Source organism: Pelodiscus sinensis, chromosome 14 (assembly GCF_049634645.1).
Source record: "Pelodiscus sinensis isolate JC-2024 chromosome 14, ASM4963464v1, whole genome shotgun sequence".
NCBI classification, from domain to species: Eukaryota; Metazoa; Chordata; order Testudines; family Trionychidae; genus Pelodiscus; species Pelodiscus sinensis.
In genome coordinates, this window is record NC_134724.1 from 21203610 (window position 1) to 21230390 (window position 26781).

Sequence of the window (26781 nt, forward strand, 5' to 3'; positions counted from 1 at the left end):
AAAGCAGATAAAATTGGCTCATTGGGGGGTATGTCTACACAGCAGCATTATTTTGGAATAATTGATGTTATTTCAAAATAACAGAGTGCATGTCTACACAGCAAGCCATTATTTCAAAATAAAGTTGAGTTGGAGGACTTCTTACTCTGATTCCTGTAACCCTCATTTCATGAGAAGTAAGGGAATTTGAAGGAAGAATGTTCTTCATTCGACTTTTTGCTGTGTGGACAGTGCCAAAAGCCAAATTAAGCTGTTTCGACTTCAGCTATGCAATTGATGTAACTAAAGTTGCATATCTTACTTTGACTTTTGCCCTGCTGTGTAGATGTGCCCTGGGAGACCAAGATACCAATTGAACAATATTAGACTATAGCATGTTATCATGCATGCATTCTGGCATGAACATTTTAATATTTCTGGGCCAATTTTGCCCTCTTTAATTGAAGTCAATGACAGTTTTGCTGAAGGACTGCAGCATTTGACCTTGTGTGTGTATATTACTGATTATTTGGGGAATCCAGATCAAGTCAGGGGTAGCAGCTTTGATTCATGCATCATGTTGATTATATTGCCATCTTTCACTTGACTTAGGTAAAAAAAACTACTCTTAGTCCTATCCCCTTATGCAGACCATACCTGTTTATGGTAACAAAGGAACTAGAAGACTGTCACTCCGTCCCTTCCATCTCTCCAGGCCTTGGGCCTCCATTTATCCCACTAGGCTCTTGCTTGGGAGGATAGAAAAAGCAAGATTAAAAAAGGGCCATTCAGCTTTTGATATTAGTTGAACACCTAATTCTCCACTTTGTTATATAGGCATTCTCCCCAATAGAATCCTGATAGTTTCAGTGGAGTCACACTGAGATAAAAATGGAGCAAGAAAGTGGAAGATCAAACCCTTAATCATATTTCACTGGTTCTACATTATGCGTATAATCATTTATTAAAACTCATCTAATTGAGACATTTTATTTCACCTAACTTCAAAACACCTCCACTTTACTTCATCACATGTTCATCTCTAATCATGTTAATCCCTCACCATTTAGTCTCTGCTAAATAATGCTCATCATTTCTGTGGTATAGTGAAAGATACACATTTAATACAGGAGATAGGAAGGCCAAATTCTGTAGTCCTTTGTGGAGTAAAACTGCAATTGACTTCAACAGGAGCTTACCTTAATTTAGGACTGCAGATTTAGCCCCATGGAATCATACTTGAGGGAGTGTCTGTGTCTCTTCTAAACAGGTTTTTCAGTTATTTCTATTTCTTAACAGCTAGACAAACAGAAACTTAAGTGACTCTTTATTTTGCATATTGCAATAGGTTTCACTTCAAGTTAATGTACATGCAACTACTTGAAGAGGGAGACATTGACATCCCAGATTTCCAGTGTATTTTTTCTAAAAAGATTACATATATCAAAATGAGATGTGATGCCCACTTAAATCAATAGGAAAACTGCCCAAAAGTCAAGTTATTCTTTTAAATGTAGCATTATAGCTCATCTAATTTATAATAAATATCTGTAAGCTTTTGGTACTAAGGTAAAGTACAGAAATAATTATAACAATGATTTTCCTTCATGTTTCTGCTGCTGCTATCAAGGCAGAAGCTGCAGTCATTTATCAAGCCAAATGCTCTCTCACTATAACACAGGCTTCCACCAATTGTAACACACTTCACAAGGGAGACACATATGATGTAGCAGGAACAGTGTAATGCTATAGTATTTTTACCATCTGTGAGATCAGTCAAATGGCAGTCATATAATAGAATGAAATATTATTTGTCTCTTCTCTGATCATCTCTGTAAGCAGCTGCAAAGTCACTTGAAAGTATGCGGTCATACTTTAAAAAATTAATAGTATGGTATTATTGAGTTTTAAGAAGATTCACACCGAAAGGAGTATTGTATTATTATATGGAATCTACTATACATTGAGGCAGTTTGTGTGTCTGTCTAGCTGTCCATTTATTCAAGAAACCCTCCTAAATGGTAATACAGGCCTGGGCAAAATACGGCCCGTGGGCCCGATCCGGGCTGCCAAGCCACCGGATCCAGCCCGCGGAGGCAATGGGGAACCCTAGGCAGGCTTCTCTGCTTGCCCGGCAGCCCCACACACTGCTCAGAAACATGGCTGCGGGGCACTTTCTCTTTGAGTCTGGAGGGGAAGATTCAGATGCTGCGCCCGCCCTCAGCACAATCCCATTGGCCAGTGTCTGGACAGACACTGGCCAATGGGAGCTGATTGTTTGAATAACAGGCAGCAACAAAGCACAACCCTCCTTCCTGCTCACTCACTCAAGCACATGGTCAAGCAGGCAGAAACTTTTTAAGCTCTGCAAGCCTTTAGCTCTGCAGGCAGGCTGGTAAGTCTCCTGGCAAGAACCTTCCTCTGGCACCTCAGCCCCTCCCTTCCCCAACCCTCTGCCCCACTATTCCACATGTACTCATACCCCCTCCCAGATCTGGTACCCCATCTCCTGCCTGAGATCACAGTTTCCTCCTACCCTAGGTCACATCCCAAAACCCTGCACCCCAATTCCATACCCTAGGTCACAACCACCTCCTATATCCAAACTCCCTCCCAGGCTCCATTCTCCCTTCTGCACCCCAGTCCTTTACCCCAACATCCTCTCTACACCCCCAGATCCTGCATCTCCTCCATTAATACCATGGAAGAGTGAGGTCCTTGACCACTTTCCAAAATCTTGGGAGAGGCTGATCATCAAAAATTACTGCCCACCACTGTGGTAAGAGCTAGGGCCACCATAGTCAGTATACAGCTTCCTCTTATAACTTAAAGCAAGGTCAGGGTTTGGTTGTGCCAGGAAAATGGGATCTGCCTGAAGTGGGATTGCTTCTCATGAAACCATACAGAAAAGAAACAATCACCAGGCAGGTGATAGAGTCTGGGTAGAGTCCTCTGCCACCTGGGACTGCCCCAGTCCCGAGCCACTCACCTCCAGACACCCTTTAAGAAGAGCAGAAGGGATAAAGCCCCACCCCCTATTTGTATGGGGACATTTCTCGCTGTTTCTGTTTGTCAGGGAGCAAGGGAAAGTGCACAATTTGCTGAACTCCTCACTCTACCTAGGGAGCACAAGGCGTAGACAAACCTGGACTTGACCCAGCTGGGGACACACACCTCTCCCCTGGTTCTGCTTACTGCATCAGCCATGGAGAAGTACCCCAAGTGGCTGTCATGAAAGAGGGCTGAGGTAGTCCTCTCTCGCTGGAGAAGCCTATATACTGAGCCCCTCAATACCAGCCCAAAAGCAGTGATTAAAATGAGGCATGTACATTTTCATTTTCTTTTCTGAGGATCCATGCAATGTCAGGTATATCTCCTAGTATTCTTATACAGGCAGTCCCCGGGTTACGTACAAGATAGGGACTGTAGGTTTGTTCTTAAGTTGAATCTGTATGTAAGTCGGAACTGGCGTCCAGATTCAGCCGCTGCTGAAACTGACCGCCAGTTCTGACTTACATACAGAATCAACTTAAGAACCCCAAGCGTCCCCAAGTCAGCTGCTGCTGAAACTGATCAGCAGATGATTCCAGGAAGCCTGGGGCAGAGCAACTCTGCCTCGGGCTTCCTGTAGTCAGCGCTGGTCAGTTTCAGCAGCGGCTAAATCAGGACGCCTGGGGCAGAGCAGCTGGGGTGCTGCTGGGTTGCTCCAGTAGCGCCGCTCCTTGGCACTACTGGACCAACCCAGCAGCACCCCATCTGCTCTGCCCCAGGCGTCCTGATTCAGCCGCTGCTGAAACTGACCAGCAGCGGCTGAATCAGGACCAGAGCAGCTGGGGTGCTGCTGGGTTGGACCAGTAGCACCCAGAGCGGCACTGCGGGACCAACTGGCAGCACCCCAGCTGCTCTGCCACAGGCGTCCGGAGAAAAGCCGGGGGGGGGGGGCGTACTAGCTGCGCCCCCCCCCCCACCCCAGCAGACCAGGAAGACACGGGCGGCGGACCGAGACGCACCGCGGTCCCGCCGCCTGAGTCCTCCACGGCTTTGCTCCCCATCTCCCTGGTCTGCTGGAGACCAGCAGACCAGGGAGACGGGGAGCAAAGCCTCTGAGGACGCCAGCAGCGGGACAGCCGCGGGGCGTCTGGGCTGTCCCGCTGCTGGCTTCCCCCGTGGCTTTGCAAAGCCGCGGGGAAGCCGGCAGTGGAGCAGTCCAGGCGCGCCTGGGCTGCCTCGCTGCCCGACCCCCCTCCCCCCCCCGCAGCTTTGCAAAGACTAGGGAGACGCAGAGAAAGCCCCAGAGTACACGGGCGGCAGGACCGCGAGGTCCCGCAGTCCGTGTACCCTGGGGCAGCCCCGTTCGTAACTGTGGATCCGACATAAGTCGGATCCGCGTAAGTCGGGGACTGCCTGTATATAAACTGTTGAGAACAGCTCTCCCCAACTCATGTACTTGTAGTAATCAGTGACTCAATACCGCATAACCATGTTTTGCTTTGGCAAGCTGATAAGATTCTTCTGTTACTGACAGAGCTTAAAAATAATTATTTTTGTGTTTACTTCCTTTTCTCTAAACTGGCAGTATCAATTGTCAGGTCAGTTGTGAGTATAGTGTTTGGTAGTTACAAGCTATTACAGACACAGAGGGAAAAAAGGCTCTTTGCAATCCTGTTGAAATACATTCCACAAAGGGGGTGTAAATGTTTATCCTTCTGATTTAGTAGTAGTATTGTACATTCACTTTGCACTCATATAAGTGTTTATAGAGTATGGAGAATCTGGCCCATTGATATCAATGGAGCTACACTTATACACCAAAGCTGAGGATATGGCCAGAAATATTAACCCACCCATTGATCCCTGTTTTAGATTACACAATTACAAAAAGATTTCAGCTCTGATTGACTATAGAAGATAAGCAGCAGCAAATTGCAACACCACTCTCACATGCCCTTCTCTATTTAAAAAAAATCCCTACCTCTTAAACGAAATGAAATACATGCCTGCTATAACAGGTAAATGTTGCACCATGAAGAGGCTCCAGTGGCTCATCAGAGGAATGTAATCTGCAGCTGAGACCCCACCACCAAGAATGGAAATCACCAGCAGCACCTTAGCCAATCTCAGCAGTCAGGATGGTGCACAGGGAGAGATAATTTTAATGTTTTCCCCCCATCCCAAATATGTTTATTAGAATTAAGAAGTGACACACATCAGATTTTCAAAAAACATCCACCCCCATTGAAAAAAAAGTTAAGGCATTTATTTATAAGTAGTAAGCATTCAAGATGCTGTTCTTTTCCTAGTCCTCAGCTAATCAAGCTGCATCTAGACACTCCTGCCTGGTTTCCACATCTTGCACAATTCAGTGTTGTGTGTTGAGATGAACCAAAACTGATAACAATGCAGCACTTTGATTCTATAAGGATTTCTCAATTAAAAGTCTACTCACCCCAAACCACTGAAATAAGCAAGGGTTTGCATAACAGCTCCAGCTATTCACAAGGAGCATGAACAAAAGCCCAATGATGTATTTAAAATTATTTAAAAATGAAATAAAATTAATTTTTAAAACAAACCTATTTAAATTTACAAGGTACAGGTGGAGGGGCTGTACACTGGGCTGGAGCACCCCCTGCTACAGACAAGGGCTGCTTTAGTCAGCTGGGCCAAACCTGCCACAGATAGGGGTTGCTCCCGTCAGCTGGCTGGAGCAGCCCCTGCCTGTGGTACACCACCTGGGCTGGGCCCCACATAGACAGGGGCTGCTCTGGCTGGCCGGAGGAGCCCCTGCCTGCAGTGGGCCCCGTGGAGCTGGAGCAGCCCCCTGCCCGTGGTGAGCGGGGAGCTGCTCCAGCCCCTACCAGTTAACTGGTTAACCATTCACATCCTTAGTTAAGGTATAAACTTATTACAATCTATTAAAATCATAAATATTGAATCAAAAATCCATACGATTGTGGTCAATGTTTTAAAGAAGTAAAATCCCAGAATTGATGGAAGTTACTCCCTAGGTATCTGGAACCAGCAGTAACCTCTTGTGCGGGTACAAAGAGAATATTTCCTTCATTTCAGTTTATTCGATTAGTTCCTTCAAAATAAACTATTTCTCAAATCCTGACAGACATGGTAACCAGTAACAATCAGCTCAATTCACTAGCAACAGTGAATGCTTCCTTTGTTTAAAAGATCAATTAGTTTTAAATGAAAAACATGTTTTGAGAAATTTTTTTCTCTTATGTATCCAGCATATTTAAGGTCATTTTATTTAATTAATAAAACAAATTTAAAATGCTGTTTTTGTTGCATAATTTGATTCCAATTTTCACCCAAATAGATGCGGGCACAAATCCTACTAAAATTAATTCTTATAAATGATGGGGGCAGGGGACTGGACTCGATGACCTCTCGAGGTCCCTTCCAGTCCTAGTATTCTATGATTCTATGAAAGAAGAAATGCATCATTCAACATTTTCACACATAACAGAAAAAAAGTAAAAATAAATCTGAATTAATATATGTTAAGTTGTATAATTGCTTAAATAAGTGTGTATATATAGTGTATCCTATATAAAATTATATTTTACCATCAAATTTGTGCAGCACTCCTCAGTCACATAAATAGGGAATTCTGTTTTAAAACGAATGCCATGATATGGCTCCAATTTAAGAATCTTAACCTACATTCCTTGTTCTAGCAAATTCTAGAGTGATGTTAATCAGTGTTTGTGTTGGGAAAATTTTGCAGAGTTGGAAACTAAGGAAATATCATTTCCAGATTTAGTTTAAAAAGAATAGGGAGCACATTAGAAAAAAAAATTCCAGCTCTTCTTTGGCAGGACAATTTCAGGGTTTACAGCACAATGAGAATGTTTTGCTGCCTATAAGACTGGCGAGGATTCCATTCTTACTGCACTGAATTGCTGGACCAGCTCTGGCCTTTGGGGATGTGGAAAATGTAGTTTCCTCAGCTGTTTTCCTGTCAGGAAACAAAGCAGGGCAATTAAATTTCATTAATGAAAACAGCTCTTGGTCAAACTTCAGTATCCTATGGTAGAAGCAGATAAGGAGCAGACCTCCAGATAACATCATTGATAAAGACATGACTTCTGGCTGTTTTCAGCCACACAATCAAGAAATAGTTAGCAGTGGGATTAAAAATAGCCAACAATTTAGTGGTAACTTGTTTGAAGTTTTAAAAGCAAAACTGGAAACAAGTAAATATCTGTTGAAAGAAAATACCTGAATATATTAAAGATCTTAATTTTTTCCTAATAGTATTTCACAGCAGAAGAACTATTTTTATGAACATATATTTATTACTTATGCATGCAATGAATATGCTAATTGCTTTACAGATGGTTTCCTTAAGAGTTTAAAGTTGTATGCATAATAACTGTTATTAATATAAGTATTTATTGTGATATCTGGATGTCTTACATTAACATGAGCACAAATCATAGCAAGTGGTGACAGCAAGATGGGAAGGCAAAGGTTATATACAGGTTTGTTTCAGTTAGTTCATAATAAATTATATATTTTATTTTGGGACTCTTCCTTTATCCAAACTATGAGCCCAATTCTAATCTTACAGCAATTTCAAAGAGGTGCAACTCCATTGTCTGCATTTCCGCTAATATTTGTTTACAATACTGTAAATGTCATAGCAATCGGTCAGGCCCAGATATTTTAAGCTTTTTTGGTGTCAGTGTGTCTGTGTTGGGGTGGCACAAGGATATAAAGGTGGGGAAAGAGCGATATATGAGTCAGCACATGAAATAAGTTACATCAGAAAAAAGGCAGTTAGGGTGGGGGAGTCACAGAATGCCTGAAATGAGAGTCCATTAAACCTGCTGTGTCCATGTCAGGTGGCTCATGCGATAGAATATTGGTTCCCTAGAAGCTGTTCCATTTGCCACATAGAACAACAGGATGGACTCAATTGATCCCAGTGCTCTGGTGCATTTGCTAGGGAAGGTTGATGATAGGTGTTGCACTCACCTCTCTGCTGCATAATTAACCAGTCGCCTAGGGCACCAAGATAAACGGCCGTTGAGGGCTTTGGAAGTGGGGGGTGCCAATTGCACACCGATCGCGTGTTTTGCCTAGGGCATCAGTTGCTGGCAGCCCGTCTAGGGCTGCTCCTGCATGCATTATCTCTATCCTGGGGCTACTAAGACACTGGAAAATTCTTACTTTTTTTGGCAGACAACTTAGCAGCTAGCTTACAGGAGCACTGTATCTAATTCCTATATAAAGGAAAGAAAATTAAATAAATATTAGCTTCATTCACACTAACATATTCTGACATCTTGTAGCAAGTCACTTAAGGGACACTGGTTAGCCTTAAACCTTTAATGCAGTGGTCTCCAACCTTTTTACACCCAAGATCACTTTTTAAATTTATTTTATTTATTTAAATATTTTTACCCTGCCTATTTAAAATATTCAAGGCAGCTAAATGACAGAACAAGCCAGGATCTACTGCTCCATTCTTCCCCCAAGACCTCACCCCTTCCTTGAAGCCCTGCCCTCTCTATTCTCCTTCTCTCCATCACTTGCTATCCCCAATCCTTATACTGATGCTTTTTTTCCCCAATTCTTCTGTAGGAACAGGTTTTTCCAACATTTGGCCTGTCTAGACTGGATCAAATGTCAGAATCATAAAATCATAGAATCCTAGGACTGAAAGGGACCTCGAGAGGTCATTGAGTCCAGTCGCCTGCCCTCATGGCAGGACCAAATACTGTCTAGACCATCCCTGATAGACATTTATCTAATCTGCTCTTAAATATCTCCAGAGATGGAGATTCCACAACTTCCCTGGGCAATTTATTCCAGTGTCTGACTACCCTGACAGTTAGGAACTTTTTCCTAATGTCCAACCTAAACCTCCCTTGCTGCAGTTTAAGCCCATTACTTCTTGTTCTATCCTCAGAGGCCAAGATGAACAAGTTTTCTCCCCCCTCCTTATGACAACCTTTTAGATACTTGAAAACTGCTATCATGTCCCCCCTCAATCTTCTCTTTTCTAAACTAAACAAACCTAGTTCTTTCAGCCTTCCTTCATAGGTCATGTTCTCTAGACCTTTAATCATTCTTGTTGCTCTTCTCTGGACCCTCTCCAATTTCTCTATATCTTTCTTGAAATGTGGTGCCCAGAACTGGACACAATACTCCAACTGAGGCCTAACTAGCACAGAGTAGAGCGGAAGAATGACTTCTCGTGTCTTGCTCACAACACACCTTGCAGAAAAACCCTTTCTTTTGGAAGCCCCTTTATTCCTTGTGGAAAGAGGAATACAGTGGTTACTGAAAGAGCATGTTTGCTCTTCCGTTATAAAAAGTGGAAGAACAAACGCATCCCTGGATGCAAAGAGTTTTTCTGGGATATCTCTGGAATCCTGAAAAACTCCTGCAGTCTAGCCATACCCTCGCTGGGTTGAGACAGGATATGTAGGCTCTGGAGTGAGAATGAGGGATTTGGGTGTGGAAAGGAGTGAGAGGTGCAAGCTCTGGGAGGAAACATGGATGCAGGAAGAGGTGGAGAAGGGGACGCTGGCTCAGAGAGGGGCCTCCAGGCCGGGCAGTGTTGGGGTCAGATGGAGGTTTGGGGTACTAAGCAAACCACAGGCTTGTGGATGTGAGGGTGAAGGAATTTGGGTTGGGGTATGTGAGGGGCTCAGGGCAAGGGGTTCCAGTGTATGATAGGCTCAGATCTAGGGTCTGGGAGAGAGGGGGGTGCAGGAGTGTTATGACGCTGTGGGCAGATACGGGCTTGGCCCCAATTGGGGGTTTGTTGGTCAGGCTTAATTTTTAAATAAATGACTATGTCAAACACCAAAAGTTTCTGCATTGTCTTTATTTTTGAGAAGGGACGGGAACCTGTTTGAGTCGGGGTCACTAACCCACAGAAAAATCAGTAGGGGCCACACAAGTGAGATGCAAAAAAATAACTCCTTCAAAATCCCCCAATCGACGGGTTGGTGACCACGGCTTTAATGTATTTTCTTACTTTGTTACTAACTCTGTCAAGAGAGACAGACCCCATCAGGGCTCCTGGGCTTTATCTCAGCTCTGGAAGGGGAGTGGGTTCTAGTGGCTTACAGCAAGTGGTCAGACCAAAGGACCTTCTAGCCCAGTATGCTGCCTTCCAACAGTGGCCAATGCCAAGTGCTTCAGAAGGAATAAGTAGAAGAGGCAATTATCATGATCCATCTGCTGTCGTCCATTCCCAGCTTCTGGCAAACAGAGGCTAGGGACACCATCCCTTCCCATTCTGGCTAGTAACCATCAAGGGACCTACCTTTCTTGAACTTATATCATTCTTGTTAGAACCCTGCTATAATTCGGGCCTTTCTACCATCCCTTGGTAAAGAGTTCCACAATTTGACTGCATCTGACCAAGTGGGTCTTTGCCCACGAAAGCTTATGCTCCTACACTTCAGTTAGTCTATAAGGTGCCACAGGACTCCTCGCCGCTTTCGAAGAAATAATTTGGTTTTGTTTGTTTTAAATATGCCAACTATAAATTTAATTGGATTAGCTTCTTGTGTTACATTAGTGAAGGAATAAATAACATTTTCTTATTTTATTTTTCCACACCGCTCATGATTTTCTAGACTTCTAACATATCTCCCCACCCTTTAGTCATTTCTTTTCCAAGCTGAAAAGTCCCAGTCTTGTTAATCTCTCCTCATATGGAAGCTGTTCCTTACCCTTAATCATTTCTGTTACCCTTTCGGTACCTTTTCCAAATACAATATATCTTTTTTTTTTGATGGGGTGACCAGATTTGCATACAGTATTCAAGATGTGGGCATACAATGACTTTAAACAGAGGCAATATGTTATTTTGTCATATTATCTATTCTTTTCCTAATGATTCCCAATATTCTGTCAGCTTTATAGTTTTTAGACTGCCACTGCACATTGAATACATGTTTTCAGGGAACTATAACCACAATGATTCCAAGCTATTTTAGACCCCATCATTTCTGTATCTATAGTTAGGATTATATTTTTCCATGTGCATTACTTTGCATTTATCAACACTGAATTTCATCTGCCCCTGTTGCCCATTCACCCAGTTTTGTGAAATCCCTTTGGGTATGTCTACACTACCCCGCTAGTTCGAACTAGCGGGGTAATGTATGCATACCGCACTTGCTAATGAAGCCCGGGATTTGAATTTCCCGGGCTTCATTAGCATAAGCGGGGAGCCGCCATTTTTAAATCCCTGCTGCTTCGAACCCTGTGCAGCGCGGCTACACGGGGCTCGAACTAGGTAGTTCGGACTAGGTTCCTATTCCGAACTACCGTTACTCCAAAGGGATTTCACAAAACTGGGTGAATGGGCAACAGGGGCAGATGAAATTCAGTGTTGATAAATGCAAAGTAATGCACATGGAAAAATATAATCCTAACTATAGATACAGAAATGATGGGGTCTAAAATAGCTTGGAATCATTGTGGTTATAGTTCCCTGAAAACATGTATTCAATGTGCAGTGGCAGTCTAAAAACTATAAAGCTGACAGAATATTGGGAATCATTAGGAAAAGAATAGATAATATGACAAAATAACATATTGCCTCTGTTTAAAGTCATTGTATGCCCACATCTTGAATACTGTATGCAAATCTGGTCACCCCATCAAAAAAAAAAGATATATTGTATTTGGAAAAGGTACCGAAAGGGCAACAGAAATGATTAAGGGTAAGGAACAGCTTCCATATGAGGAGAGATTAACAAGACTGGGACTTTTCAGCTTGGAAAAGAAATGACTAAAGGGTGGGGAGATATGTTAGAAGTCTAGAAAATCATGAGCGGTGTGGAACATTTATGAGAAGTTTAACACATTGATCCAAATGCAAATCTCAGCAGCACATCTTTTAAGTGGATTACTGGGCAATGTGTTCATAATGATCTAACAATCCTTCAGTGACTTGAATGCCCAGCCTTTTGTTCTTAATCTCCCTGCCCCAAAGGCAAAGCTGCAAGCAGCTCAAACTCTGTTGCATTTAAGAACTGCCTCTGGTATCAGGGCATGGGCTTTAAGCAGACCTCAAATATGAAATCCAGGGGTTCCAATTTCATGAGAGGGGGGCTACTGCCCTCCCAGCCTCTCATAAAAGGTGCACTCACTCTTCAGGATTTTCTGTTCTCAGTGGGATAGACTAGATCTGTGTTCTTTTAACCTGACCATAAATTCTGTGTAAGATATGACAGTGAAATGGCCACTTATGGGGTAAAGGATAATGATATTAATAATGAGGCACAAACCAGCTAAGATGGGAGTTTCCCCCAAACCTTGCTGCAAGCCATTTTCAAAAACCATCTTGAAAGAGAAGCTGCAGAGTGTAATTTCATTTACAAGTTTGATACTTGTTAGAGGTTTTTAAAAAGACCTTAACTGGATTATCTGCTACATTCCACATTCTAATGACATAAAAGGCCAAACACCGGGTACTTCAGAGTACTTCGAACCTTCTCTATTAGTTTCATTTAGCATGGAATGAAGAAGTTACTCACCCTGTGTAGTAACGATGGTTCTTCGAGATGTGTCCCCGTGGGTGCTCCACTCCAGGTGTCGGGTCCCGTCCCGGCGCCGCTGGTCGGAAAACTTCTATAGCCGTAGCCGAGCCGGACCGCGCACGCGCGAACACAGCGCGCGGCGTTCGCGCCTTTGCAACGGACCGGCTCCCCCTTGTCAGTTCCTCTCACCGCTCGGTCTCTGAAAGATAAAGCAGAAAGACCCGGAGCGGGGAGGAGGGTGGGGCGTGGAGCACCCACGGGGACACATCTCGAAGAACCATCGTTACTACACAGGGTGAGTAACTTCTTCTTCTTCTTCGAGTGGTCCCCGTGGGTGCTCCACTCCAGGTGAGTATAAAGCAGTAACCCAGAATGCGCTCCGGGTCAGTTATTTTCTACTGTGGACAGGACTGCAGAGGCTACCGCTGTATCTGAAGCCCACCTCTTAGTTACGGCATAATGCCGTGCGAAAGTTGCGCTAGAGGCCCAGGTAGCTGCCCGGCAGATATCCGCAAGGGGAATACCCTTTGCAAAGGCAGTGGTAGTCGCTACCGCTCGCGTAGAATGAGCCCGAGGTAAAACAGGTAGAGGCTTATTCCTAAGGAAGTGGCATTTCGTAATACAGAGAGTGATGAGATTTGCAATGCGTTGAGCAGAAAGCGCTTTGCCCTTTGATCTAGGTGCCAAAGATACCAACAGCCTGTCAGTGCGTCTCCATTGACGTGTTCTATCTATATAGAAAGAGAGCGCACGTCGGACATCGAGCGTGTGAAACAGAGCGTCCCTAGTTGAAGAATGAGGCTTGGGATAAAAAGTCGGGAGGACCACAGGCTCGTTAATATGGAAGGAAGAACAGACTTTGGGGATAAAATCTGGGTGTAATCGCAGCGTCACTGTATCTTTGGAAAAAACTGTAAAAGGAGGGCTTGCCATCAACGCCCCCAGTTCACCTACCCTTCTTGCCGATGTAATTGCAAGGAGGAAGACTGTTTTCATTGTTAGCATATGCAGAGAAACTGATGTCAAGGGCTCAAAAGGTGGGTACATAATGGTGTCCAATACTAAATCCAGATTCCAAGAAGGGGAAGGCGCCCTTCGTGGTGGATGCAAATTTAGGAGCCCTTTAAGGAACCTCTTTGTAATTGCATGGGAGAAGAGCGAGGAACCTTCTATTGGCTGGTGAAAAGCACTGATGGCTGCCAAGTGCACTCTTAGGGACGATAGTGCCAGTCCTGAAGTCCGTAAGTGAAGGATGTAGTCCAAAACGTGTTGTAGAGGAGATGAGAGAGGGTGTATGTCGTTTTGAATGCACCAGTCAGCGAATCTCCGCCATTTTGCAAGGTACGTGTTCCTCGTAGAGTCTTTCCTACTGTGTAGAAGTATTGTCTTGACCTGCTCAGAACAGAGATTTTCATCCCCTTTTAACCACTGAGGGTATGTCTACACTAGAAAGTTAGTTCGAACTAACGGACGTTAGTTCGAACTAACTTTCCTATGCGCTACACTAGCGCTCCGCTAGTTCGAATTTGAATCGAACTAGCGGAGCGCTTAGTTCGAACTAGGTAAACCTCATTTTACGAGGACTAACGCCTAGTTCGAACTAGCTAGTTCGAACTAAGGGCTGTGTAGCCCTTTAGTTCGAACTAGTGGGAGGCTAGCCCTCCCCAGGTTTCCCTGGTGGCCACTCTGGCCAACACCAGGGAAACTCTATGCCCCCCTCCCGGCCCCGGACCCCTTAAAGGGGCACGGGCTGGCTACGGTGCCCGTGCCAGGTGCAAGCCTGCCAGCACCCAGCTAGCAGACCCTGCACCTGGCACGGCACAGAGCCACCCACCCGATGCCCCCCAGCCCACCCCCTCTTGCCGGGACCAGGCTGGCGGCTCCCGGGAGCTTGCCCTGGACCGCAAGAGGCGGGCACCTTCCTGGGCTAGTGCGGACATCGTGGACCTCGTCCACGATCTCCGCACTAGGCACAGGAAAGTGGCCGTCTAGGGCAGGAGAGCTGCCAGCCTGGCCACCCAGGACCAGGTGTGAATGAAAATCAAGGGGGTCCACTGAGACCCCCGACACTGAGCCCTGAGCTTACAATGGCCGTCCTGGGTCAGACCAAAGGTCCATCTAGCCCAGTAGCCTGTCTGCCCACAGCGGCCAACCCTAGGGACCCTGGAGGGGATGGACCGAAGACAATGACCAAGCCATTTGTCTCGTGCCATCCCTCTCCAGCCTTCCACAAACTTTGGGCAGGGACACCACTCCTACCCTCTGGCTAATAGGACTCCATGGACCCAACCTCCATGACTTGATCTCACTTCCCTTTCAACTCTGTTCTAGTTGTAGCCTTCACAGCCTCCTGCAGCAAGGAGTTCCACAGGTTAACTATTTGCTTTGTCAAGAACAACTTTCTGTTACTAGTTTCAAGCCTGCTACCCATTCCTTTCCTTTGGTGTCCTCTAGTCCTTCTTTATGGGAACTCAGGAAGAACTTTTCTGAATGCACCCTCTCCACCCAACCCCTGCTTTTACAGACCTCTATCCTGTCCCCCCTCCGTCTCCTCTTTTCTAAGCTGAACAGTCCCAGTCTCTGTAGCCTCTCTTCATCTGGGACCTGTTCCCAACCCCTGATCATGTTAGTTGCCCTCCCCTCTCCCAGCCTTTCTCTTCCCCTCTCCCACCTCCTTTTCCCAGTCTCCCCCAGTTTTTTTCAATAAAGACAGAGTCAATGTTGGAAGAAACGTTATCTTTATTTTGTACATCAAGAAGAAGGGGGGCTAGGGAAGGGCAAGTGGAAGGAGGTGAGGGAGGAATGGGGTACGAGCCCCCGATGGGGAGGACTGGGCTGGCTCTGCGGGCTTCTGGGGGTGGAAGCTCTCCTGCAGCCCCCCAATTACTCCCTCTCCCCAGATGGCAGCCTGCGGCAAGTGCAGCCGGGCTGATGGCCGAGTGGTGTGATGTGCCCAGTGTGGGCACTCAGGGCACTCCAAGCCAGAACTTCTTTGCAAGCGGGGCACCCCTTAGAACTGTGTGTCCGGGGTGGGGGTCGGGACCCTTTAAGCGCAGCCCTCGGCTAGCCTGAGACAGTATCTCCATGCTCTAAGTCCTCCTTTTATGCCCTGCCGGCACTGCTTCCGGCCATCATTAAGCCCTGTTCAGAGTCCACTCAATGTGGACTTACTAGTTCGAACTAGCAAAACGCTAGTTCGAACTAGTTTTTAGTTCTAGATGCGTTAGTTCGAACTAGCTTAGTTCGAATTAACTAATTCGAACTAAGCTAGTTCGAACTAGCGCTGTAGTGTAGACGTACCCTGAGGAGCCACGCCGTCAAATGCAACGCCTGCAGTCTGGGGTGTAACAGCGTGCCCCGTTCCTGAGTAAGGAGGTCTTGGTGAAGAGGAAGAGGGTAAGGTGGTTGAACTGACATTCTGTGTAAGAATGGATACCAGGCTTGCCTGGGCCACGCTGGCGCTAGCAGAATGACAGTCGCCGCTTCTAAGCTGATTTTCTCCAGTGTCCTGGAGATAAGCACTGTGGGGGGAAAAGCATACAGAAGTGTCTTCTTCCATGTGACCAGAAGCGCATCGCCGAGAGAGCCCTTGCCGAGCCCTGCTCTCGAGCAATACAGGCGACATTTCTTGTTGTTGTATGTTGCGAATAGGTCTACCTGTGGAATCCCCCATTTCTGAAATACCACAGAAAGTACATCTGTCCTTATCTCCCACTCGTGATCCGTGGGGAATTGCCTGCTGAGAGAGTCTGCAATTACATTGGCGGTGCCAGGTAAGTACGACGCTGCTATGGTTACGTTGTTCTGTATGCACCAGTTCCAACATCGCACTGCTTCGGCGCATAGGGATCGTGACCGTGCTCCTCCTTGTCTGTTGACATAATACATTGCAGCTATATTGTCCGTCAGTATCCTCACTGTCAGACCTCTGATGTGGGGAAGAAAATGTTTGCATGCGTAGAAGATTGCCCGAAGCTCCAACAGATTTATGTGCAGACGCCTTTCGCTGGGAGACCATTTGCCCTGAATTCGTTCGCTGCCCATGTGGGCCCCCCAGCCGATGAGTGAGGCATCCGATGTTATCTGTACCGATGGTTGTTGTCGATGGAATGGAACCCCTGGCAGAAGGTTTTGCTTTTTCGTCCACCACTGCAGGGATCTTTGGACATGCGGAGGTAGGCATACTACCTTTTGGATGTCGTGCCTCACAGGGACATAAACTGTGGACAACCAATGTTGGAGACCCCTCAGGTGGAGGCGCGCATGAGGAACTACAGCAGTGGCCGCTGCCATGTGGCCCAGGAGACGCAGGCAACTGTGTACCGATACCATGGTGTTGCTGGTTAGTATGGTCACGAGATCCTTGATCGCTTGAAACCTTTCGTGAGGTAAGTAAGCTCTTGCCGTGCGTGAATCGAGGTTTATCCCTATAAACTTTATGAATTGCGTCGGAATAAGTGTTGATTTTTTCCTGTTGAGGAGGAGGCCGAGTGACTCGAACGTTTGTTCTACCGTCGCCAACATCTGCGATGCCTCTCGGTGCGTGGCACCTTTTATTAAACAGTCGTCCAGGTATGGATATATTATCACCTGTAACCGACGCAGATGAGCTGCCACGACGGCCAGGGTTTTTGAGAAGGCTCTGGGTGCTGAAGCCAGACCGAATGGTAGAACCCGATACTGAAAATGATCGAGACCTATCACAAATCGCAGAAAACGCCTGTGCGCGGGATGTATTGTGATGTGAAAATACGCATCTTGTAAATCGAGGGCAGCGAACCAATCGTTGACATCGAGGGATGGGATTATGGAAGTCAGTGTCACCATTTTGAAGCGCTGTCTGCGAAGATAACGATTCAGACGTCTTAGATCGAGAATGGGTCTCCAGCCCCCCGTTTTCTTTTCCGTTAGAAAGTATCTGGAATAGAACCCTCTTCCCCTGAACTGATCGGGGACCCTCTCTATCGCTCCGATGTCCAGGAGGTGATGGACTTCCTGTCGCAGGAGATCCTCGTGAGATGGGTCCCTGAAAAGGGACGGGGAGGGTGGGGTGGTGGGAGGGATGGAAGTGAAAGGAATGGTGAAGCCGCTGCTTATGACTTCCAGAACCCACTTGTCCGATGTTATTGCGACCCATTGATGATAGTAAGGTCGTAAGCGGTGGTGAAAAATGGGTTTTGTCTGTGTAATGACGATTGGTATGATGCGCTTGCCCCCGACAAGGGAGTCAAACTTGCTGTTTTGAGGCGGGCGTGCCCGTCACCCTGGGTGGTGGTGGACGCCTTCGTTGAGGGCGCTGTCTAGGTCGCGACTGGTAGAACGGACGATTTGTTTGCCTCCGAGACTGATAATCGTACCGTCTTTGGTATGGAAAATAACGACGGCGGCGGAATGGCGGTGCGTACATCCCCAGCGTCCGAAGTGTCGTTCTTGAATCTTTCCCCGTGTGAAGCACCTCATCTGTCTTTTCTGCAAACAACCTCACCTTGTCAAACGGGAGGTCTTCTACCTTGGAGTGCAACTCCTTGGGCACTGCCGCCGTGGCGAGCCAAGAAGAGCGCCTCATGGACACCGCTGTTGCCACTCCTCGAGCTGCTGTATCTGCTATATCCATGGCTATCTGAAGATTGGCCTTGGAACATGCATAGCCCTCCTTGAGGATCGATCGTAACAACTCTCTGTCTGCCTCCGATGATCTTTGGGACAGGTCTGTAAGTTTCGCTATACTGTCAAAGCTATGATTCGCCAACAGAGCTGTATAATTCGCTATGCGAAGCAGCAAGGTGGCCGATGTATAAACCTTTCGGCCAAATATGTCCAGTTTCTTTGCCTCTTTATCAGCCCCCGCATTCTTCACTTGTGGGTTCTTAGCCCTTTGGAGAGCTGCGTCGACGACCAAGGAGTTTGGTTGCGGGTGAGTAAACAGAAATTCCGAGTCTTTGGATGCTATAAAATAACGCTTTTCCGCCGGTTTCGAAGTTGGTGGAGTCGAAGCCGGGGTATTCCAAATCTCTGCTGCTGATTGGAGGATCGCCTCGTCCATAGGAAGAGCAACCTTAGATTGTTGTTTGGGGTGTAAATTTCTCCAGAGCTTAAACTGCTTCGTTGGAGTGTCTGCTATCTGAACCTCTTGAGACTGGGCTACTCTCCTAAAAAGGTCTTGAAAGTCTTTAGTGTCGTCCGGGGGAGATGGATCCCCTTCAAACACTGCATCGTCTGGGGAAGATGTCGAGATATCTTTTTGAGTTACAGATCGTAATTGATCGTCCGTATCCGATATCTGGCCTTCCTCGGGCTCAGATAGCTGAACTGAAGGCGAAGGATTCTGGTGCTTAGGCGATGCCCTCTTCCAGTGTTGAATTGGAGATGATTGACGTGCCTCATGAGGAGTATGGCAGCAGCAGTGATGAGAGCGAGAATGAGGTCTCCCATATCCCGAAACTGACCGGTGACTTCTATATTCAAAATGGTCAGGGGAAGACCTTCGCGAGGAATATCTGCTGTCATACCGCCTATGATAAGCTCTAGGCGGGGAGTAGCTAGGTGAGCGGGATCTGTATGATGATTCCCGACGGTAGCAATGATATCGTTCCCGATGGTCAGAGTAACAAGATCTTGACCTACAGCGAGGAGAAGGCATTGTTGGGCTATGAGACAACGGAGGATGACTAGCCCTCATTGACTGAGAAGGAGAAACTGAAGGCTGAGGTGAAGGTGAAATTGAATGCCTTCGTGCTGACTTTCTAGCAGCCTTTGTCGGGACTGCTGAGGCAGGGGAAGCCTCTCCCCCTTGCACTGATAAGGAACAGCTGGTAGGGGGAGGAATAATTTCGCCAGGATTGTCGGCAGGCATTAGCATCCTGCCCGGCACCGCAGGCAGAGGGTCACCCGGTGCAGCTGCGATAGCAGCATGATCTGCCGGTGCCGACTCGGCACGGTGGGGGGCGATCTGCCGGCCCCGTTCATTCCGCTCCCCGGTGCCATCTGGCAATGCGGCATCCGGTGCCGAGCACGGTGCCGGCTTGTCCTGGCCCCCAATAGCCGTTTGCGGTGCCGCTCGATGCGGCTGGGCAGACTGTCGCGGCTCCAGCCCCTGTGGCGGTGCCGAGTGTTCCGCAGCGACCGTGCTCTCGGCGGGACGCGGAGCCGGTGCTGATAACGAGCGGCTTGCCGCTTGCGGCTTATGCGACCTGCCTGAGTGCGTTGCCGCCCCGGAGACACCCGGCTTGTGCTCCTGACCAGCCCGGGACAGCGAGGGAGGCGGGAGAGAGCGGGTGGGAGAAACTCTCTTCTTTTTTGATCCCAACGCCTCAGGGGAATCTGATCTCTTCCTTTGTGCTATAGAGGACTTTGAGACCTGCTGCTCCGGAGGCTGTAAAGCTTTGTCACACAACAGCAGTTTCAGGCGCATATCTCTATCTCTGCGTGCCCGCGGAGTCAATTTAGCACAGTGAGTGCATTTTTGTGGCACATGCGCCTCTCCTAAGCATCTGACACAGGCTTCATGCCCGTCAGATGCTGGCATGGCTTCTTTGCAGAGAGCGCACCGTTTAAATCCCGGTGACCCAGGCATAATTTCTCGTTTTTGTCTTTTTGTCTTCTTTTTCTTTTTTTTTTTTTTTTTTTTTTTAACCTAACTAACTATTATTAACCAATTAACTAACTAACTTTCTCTTTCTTCTTTTTTTTTTTTTTTTTTTTTTTTTGTGTAGTAACGGCTCCTGTCTGAGGAGACAAACGGCGTTCCGCCAGCAACCACGGGCGGCTGAGAGGAACTGACAAGGGGGAGCCGGTCCGTTGCAAAGGCGCGAACGCCGCGCGCTGTGTTCGCGCGTGCGCGGTCCGGCTCGGCTACGGCTATAGAAGTTTTCCGACCAGCGGCGCCGGGACGGGACCCGACACCTGGAGTGGAGCACCCACGGGGACCACTCGAAGAAGAACTTTTAGTGACTATTCTTTTCCCAATTTTCTCTTTTTCTTTCCGTCCCCATTCCCTCTCTTTCTCTGCTATTTGGACCCCTTAAACTCCATTCATCTGAAGAAGTGGGTTATGCCCACAAAAGCTCATGATACCATCTACATTTGCAGGGGTACCCCTCTGAAACTTGCTGCAGTTGTGTCTCAAAAAGTTAAGTGGTTGGAGTTTAATAAACACTTGTGGGAGGAGCTGCTAAGGTAACTCCACATTCTTGTAGGAAAATTCTTACAGAGAAATTCTTCAACGTACAGGATTCTAATGGGAGGCCAAAATAAAACCACCAAGAGGAGAAGTATTTGGGGTTAGACATCAATGAGAGCAGCTGAAATGCTGCTTGATTTACTAGGCTCCTCAAATCTAAAGATAGTTTATGTTTAAGGGACAGAGTCTTCACAATGCATTCAGTAGTCTGTAACATTCCTTTCACAGGAGGCAATACAAAGCCAGGACTTCTGTTCTAGTTAGTACCAAGTTACAACAGTTTTTATATCTTTAAGAGGATCCTGGGAGAGCCATTAAAATTCATGAAAATGCATGTTTCTTTTTGAGCTTGTTCTCAAAGAAGATCTTGAATAGGAAGATACTTATACATCACCCAAGATCTACTGAATCCTAGGCATCAGAGAAGCAAAACCACAAAAAACCTTCATGATTACTGCTATTTACCCAAAGAATAATTGGGGCAGTGAAGTACAGAACATCATGGAAGAGATGTAGGTTTTCACTATGAATTTATATGAAACCTGCTAAACTCATGGTCTTTGAGCTTGCTTCCTAATGTAAATGGAGTCACATACTTTCTCTGAGGATGCAGCTCATCTAACTGGAATCCATTTCAGTTTCACGGTGAGTGCTCACTATGACCTGTAATTCAGTTGGAGATGTCTTCATTTATTGAATAAATAAAAAGGACCAAATCTTGTAGTTCTTACTTATCCTCTGTAAGGTAAATTTCCCAATTAAATCAATAGAACTTTTGTCAGAGTAAGGGCTGTCTGTTTTAGCCCTACAGTCTGAAGCTAAATAGATTAAAGGTGGAAAGTACAAATGTGTAAATGCATAACGTGCTACAGTGTCAGAAAAGAAACCTATCAATCTCTCTCTCTCTTCCAAGAAGTCTTTCTTGTTGGTGGAAAGATAATTGCTGCTTAAAATATAGTGAATCTGTGCCTTTTTCAGTCACCTCCTTTAGATTTTCGTGTAGAAACCAATTCTGAGACTCAGTAAAACATAGAGCAACTACCTTTCTTAGGCTTTTGATCAAAGGGACTGCTGAGGGCTTAATCAGCCCCAAAAGCTGGAGCAATCTCACGGCATCTCTAACCTGCACCCAAAGATAATATTTCCTAAAGAGCTCTTTTACCAGCCAGAATCACAAGAGTGCATAACACTGGCCTGGTACCTTTCCCCCCCATTCTGTCTTGACAGGCCATGCAGGCGCTATATGTAATACGGGGCCAGGTGGGTTTGGTGTAAACTGACGTAGCTGAGCTATGCCTGAAGAATCATTTAATGCAGCTCTCAGTCCCCTTCCTAGTGCAAAGAGGACTTTAGGAGTGCCAAGCAGATGGCCCTTATCCTATAAGGGTGCATCTACACTGCACCGTTATTTCAAGATAACTAGCATTATTTCAAAATAATAATGGGAACGTCTACACAGCCATTCTGATATTTCAAAATAATTTTGGAATAAGATAGATTATTCCAAAATCTGTAAACCTCATTCTAGGTGGAATAATGCCTATTCCGAAATAGCTATTTTTGAAATAAGGCATGTATAGACACTCCACTGCTGCTATTTTTAAATAGCCCTTCACTAGGGTCATGCTAAGTTATTCCTCTCCAGTGCCTCCTGGGGCTCTAAATCAAGATAGCACGTCTACATTAGGGAAGCCTGCCTTTGACTAATTTTGAGGCTAATTTTTTAGGCTAATTTTGCAGTGCATATGTGCTATTTCGAAATAACTATTCTGGAATAGCTTATTCCAAAATAGCCATGCAGTGTAGATGTACCCTAAGAGACATGGCACCTCAGCTAACTGCAGCAAGCAAGAACACACATTTCAATAATAGGGAATTGTTCAGTTTTTGAGTGAATGTAGCGCTTGTGAAAAGTTCTGGCCTGGCAGCTCTGGAGATTAAAGTCCTCTGTTTTTTCTGTTGACCAAGGGCAGCATGGGCTGCAGCAGTGCAGGTTTTATCACACGGCCCCCCCAATTATAGTGCTAGTTACAATAGTCGTGGTTAATAGGTGAGATAACTTTAAACCATTATTGTGCTCGTTCTGCATTCAGCACTCTGGAGGTAAATGGATACTTGGCCCAGCTCGAGTCTTTTGATGTGTCCAGTTCTTTCTAGATTTATTCTTTCCATTTGAATGATTTTTGTAGACCTCATTGTTATATTGAAACATTCCCCATACAGCGAATGTGGAAACTAGAAATGTCACATTGGAATATGAATTAAAAATGCACCAAATAGCAGAACTACATTTATTTAATTTGAAAGCTTTCTTGGGAAACATCCAACACAGCAAGGTACCGTCAGAATCAATCAATAAATCATTCCCATTACTTCTGTTTGTACTCTAAAGTTAGTCCTAGGGCAACAAGCCTGTTTTACTAAATGAGTCAATTGATAACTATAGGATGAGCAGCTGGTTTCAATGGTTGCATCACCCACCTTTGTAAGTTATTTACTTCAAAACCACATGCACAAAAGAAAGAGCTAGATTAGTAGAACACTGGCTAGCAGCACTGAGCTGTAGAAAAGCACAGCTGGTTTGGCAGGAAGTCAGAGATAACACCAGGGAAGTGTTGATATGCGTATCTAAACTGGATATCTAAATCTTGTATACCTAGGATCAGGGTGACAATAATATATTAGAAAAATGTCAGAGAAATGACATGTAATGGACACCAGAACCTCTGTATTGTTCCATTGCCTTTCAAAGAACATCGTTATAATATCTGAGAAACTGAATGAGTGACTGACTCAATATTTATCATAAATTTAAAAATAAGGATTTTAAAATCCAGACAAAGCATGTTCCCTTGTAAGAGCACAACTGTCACCTACACAGATCAGATTTTATTTACTGTAGTCCAAATTCCTGGTCTACAGTAAACAGCAAAACTTTCATTGATTTCAATTAGACAGGGATTTGGTTTTATGAATTTTGCATTGTCAAGCCAAACAAAAGAAAAAAGTCCCTTTGCCCCTCATTGTATTTTAGATATAAATTTCTGCATAAATTGAGAACCTCTTAAAACAATGTATAATATGTGATAATGGAATACGCAAGAGACGTTAATAGCCCAATTTAGCATCAATTTTTACACGTATTTTAGAATTAAAGGGCTTAATTTTGCCAGTTGTTGGTTCAACTACTTTGAAATCAAAATTGAAATAAAAATGTCAAACTCATATACTCCGTGTTCGTGATCACATTACTGATAGTTAAAAGTATTCAGTGAGGTTTTTCTTGTTTGATTCGATAACTTAGAATTTAAAAAAAAAAAAAGAAATTGATACAGGTTAAAAGAACTGAGCTTGGGAAATGAGTTAAGACATTGGTTCTAATTAGTATATGCATTATTAGCGTTTTTTGGGGGTATCAAGGTCTCCCAAGAGCAAGCTAGCGTTTTTATAATTTGCCTGTGAGTAGTTTTGATCTAAAATGGGAAATGAGAGCTAAAACTGAACAACAGTCTTTAGTTATTGATGACCAAAGTTTGAGATATCAATTCTCCCTGTTACGTCTTTCACGTAAAGCAGGGGTCAGCAACCTTTTCAAACCAAAGAACCAAACTACATCAAAATTCAGAACAAGTGGTCAACATAGAGCCATACTAGAATGCCCATTTTCATGACTGAAAATATACAACGTAATATTATTGATAATTGACATGATGATTGATAATAGCATAAATGAAACATTGTACTCACAGACTTTATTTAATGGGACTTCTGTTGCTGCATCTTTTCACACATTTCTGTGGTCAAATCTAGCTTCATGCATGCATTCAGGTTGTCTTCTGTCAATCTTATGGCAGCAGGCTGAGGATCTGAGGGTACAGGAATCTGGATTGGGATGTTTGAGGGACTCAGGGCAGGTAGTTCAGGTGTATGATGGGTTCAAGATGGAGGTGTGGGGTGTGTGCGCAGGAGTTTTATGGCAGGGGACTGAGGATGTGGGGTACCACCACCCCGATCCACTCCCTTCATGGCCAGTGCGAATAGCATACCCGAACCCCCACTTCTCCTCACAGGAGCCATGGGGATGACCCACCCACAGCTCCTGAAGCAGATTGGGGCCTCTCCTCCAGCATGCTCACCTCCCACACCAAGCCACAGAGGAAAAGGGAGTAGAGGCTGTAGCCACCAATATTTATACTTCAGGCGCTTCAATAGGCACTGTCCTTTCTCACCAGAAACCAATAAAAGGTAAGTCCTGGGACGTGCAACTGTTTGATATCTAGCCTCCCTAACAGGTCCGGCTCTGCGCCCCCCTAGGCTGGGATCAGAGGGGCTGAGATGACCTCAGGGCCTTGGACTGGAAGCAACCTGGATTGAACATAGGGGAGCCTAGCTGTGCCAAGCCTGTCTGAATCAAACAGCCCACCTGGGACCACTAGGAGCTTGCTCAGATTTACCAACTCCAAACATTCTCTCTTGCCTCTAAGCAGAGGCACTTACCATGCCTGCCTTGTGTAAACTGGTGAAATGCCAGCTCTGAGAACTTGGGAAAGATGCATTTTAGTAGGCATGAACTTCAGGATTAAGACAACTAAATGAGATGAATAAATCCCAAATATTGAACTGCACATTATCACACTGACAATTCAGAACTCTGCTTCCTTGGTAAACAATATTCTCCCAAAGGCATTTTCCCTTTTTCCTCAAATTCTGTGAAATCATCTCATCTCTATGGTCAGTTGCCATTATGTTGTTTGCTTACACCAGGGATGGGCAATAATTAGGTTGGGTGCAGAAGGGAGCATGCAGTAAGGGAGTGGGGTTCAGGAGACGGTGTGGGGTCTTTGGGAGGGTGTTTGGGTGGAGGAGGGGGTTGTGACCTGGGTCAGGGGATTGGGGTGTAGGGTCAGGGAAGGAGTTTGGGTGAAGGAGAGGATTCTGGCCTGGGGGAAGGGTGTAGGAGAGAGTACGAGGTCTGGGAGGGAGTTGTCACCTGGAGCAGAGGGTGCAGTTTGGATGATGACTTGGGGGAGGAGTTGTGATGCAGGAGGGCCGGGGTGCCAGAAGCAGGCGCTGACTGGGAGGAGTTTATCTAAGTGTCTCCTGGCCAACAGGCTGTAGCATCCCCAAAGCTGGCTGAGCTCCCTTCCTGCTGCAGCCACAGCAGACTTGAAAATACAGGCTGCTCCCACCACATGGCGCTCAACTCCAGCTGCCCCAGTCTCTCAGGCCAATCTCTCTGCTCTGATTGGCTGGCTGTTTCCAGCAAATCGGAGCGGAGATATTGGCTGAGGTCAGTTCTTATTGGCCAGTTGTTTCTGGCCAATAGGAGCTGAGGATTGGGCTGGGGGAGGGAGATCTCACAAAGCTTCCCCTCCCTACCGAGCAGGGAGATGCAGGGCCTGTATTTTAAACCTCTGCAGATGCGTGTGCCTGAGGGTCCCGGCAGGGTGGTCCGCGGGCTGGGTCCGGTGGCTTGGCAGGCTGGATCTGGTCCCTGGGCAGTATTTTGCCCAGCCCTGATTTAGATACAGCCGGTCCCCGAGTTACGAACGCATTGACTTACGACCGTTCATATTTACGACCAACCTCCTATACAACTGGAACCCGAGTTACAAACGAAATCCACACTTATGAACAGTGCGGCCGTACATCAGTGAACGTAATCCGACTTACAAACAGATTGAGTTACGACCTAGTGTTTGGTACATAACTCGTTTGTAAGTCGGGGACCAGCTGTATTGGCATAGAGAGTACGCTTATTAAGTTTGCAGATGCTAGCAAGCTGGGAGCTGTTGCAACTATTTTGGAGGATAGGGTCATATAATTTCACCTTTCTGTGCTTGTTTCCCTTTCCATTCTTTGTGTATCTTATTTATGTTGTAAGCTCTTTGTGACAAGGACAGCCATTTACTATACATTTGTACAGTGCTTAGCACAAGTATGTGGGTGATGTGGGTGAAGGCCTCATGGTACTATTATAGTAAAACAGTTAATCCATTAGAGTTTGTTTTACAAATAACCAAATAAAGCAGCTGAATAGAGCAAGATAACAGAGAATATATAAAGTGGGTCTTTGGTTGCTATTGAACTTCA

At 45.7% G+C, this 26781-nt stretch overlaps 1 long non-coding RNA gene across 1 annotated transcript; it reads right to left on the reverse strand.

Moving 5' to 3' along the window:
- Positions 1-6434: 6434 nt before the first annotated feature.
- On the reverse strand, positions 6435-26049 carry LOC142818269 (uncharacterized). Its single transcript, XR_012895654.1, has 3 exons — positions 25679-26049; positions 24436-24554; positions 6435-6952 (listed from the first exon to the last, which is right to left on the reverse strand). It is a non-coding gene; the product is annotated as an uncharacterized LOC142818269 (long non-coding RNA).
- Positions 26050-26781: the final 732 nt, after the last annotated feature.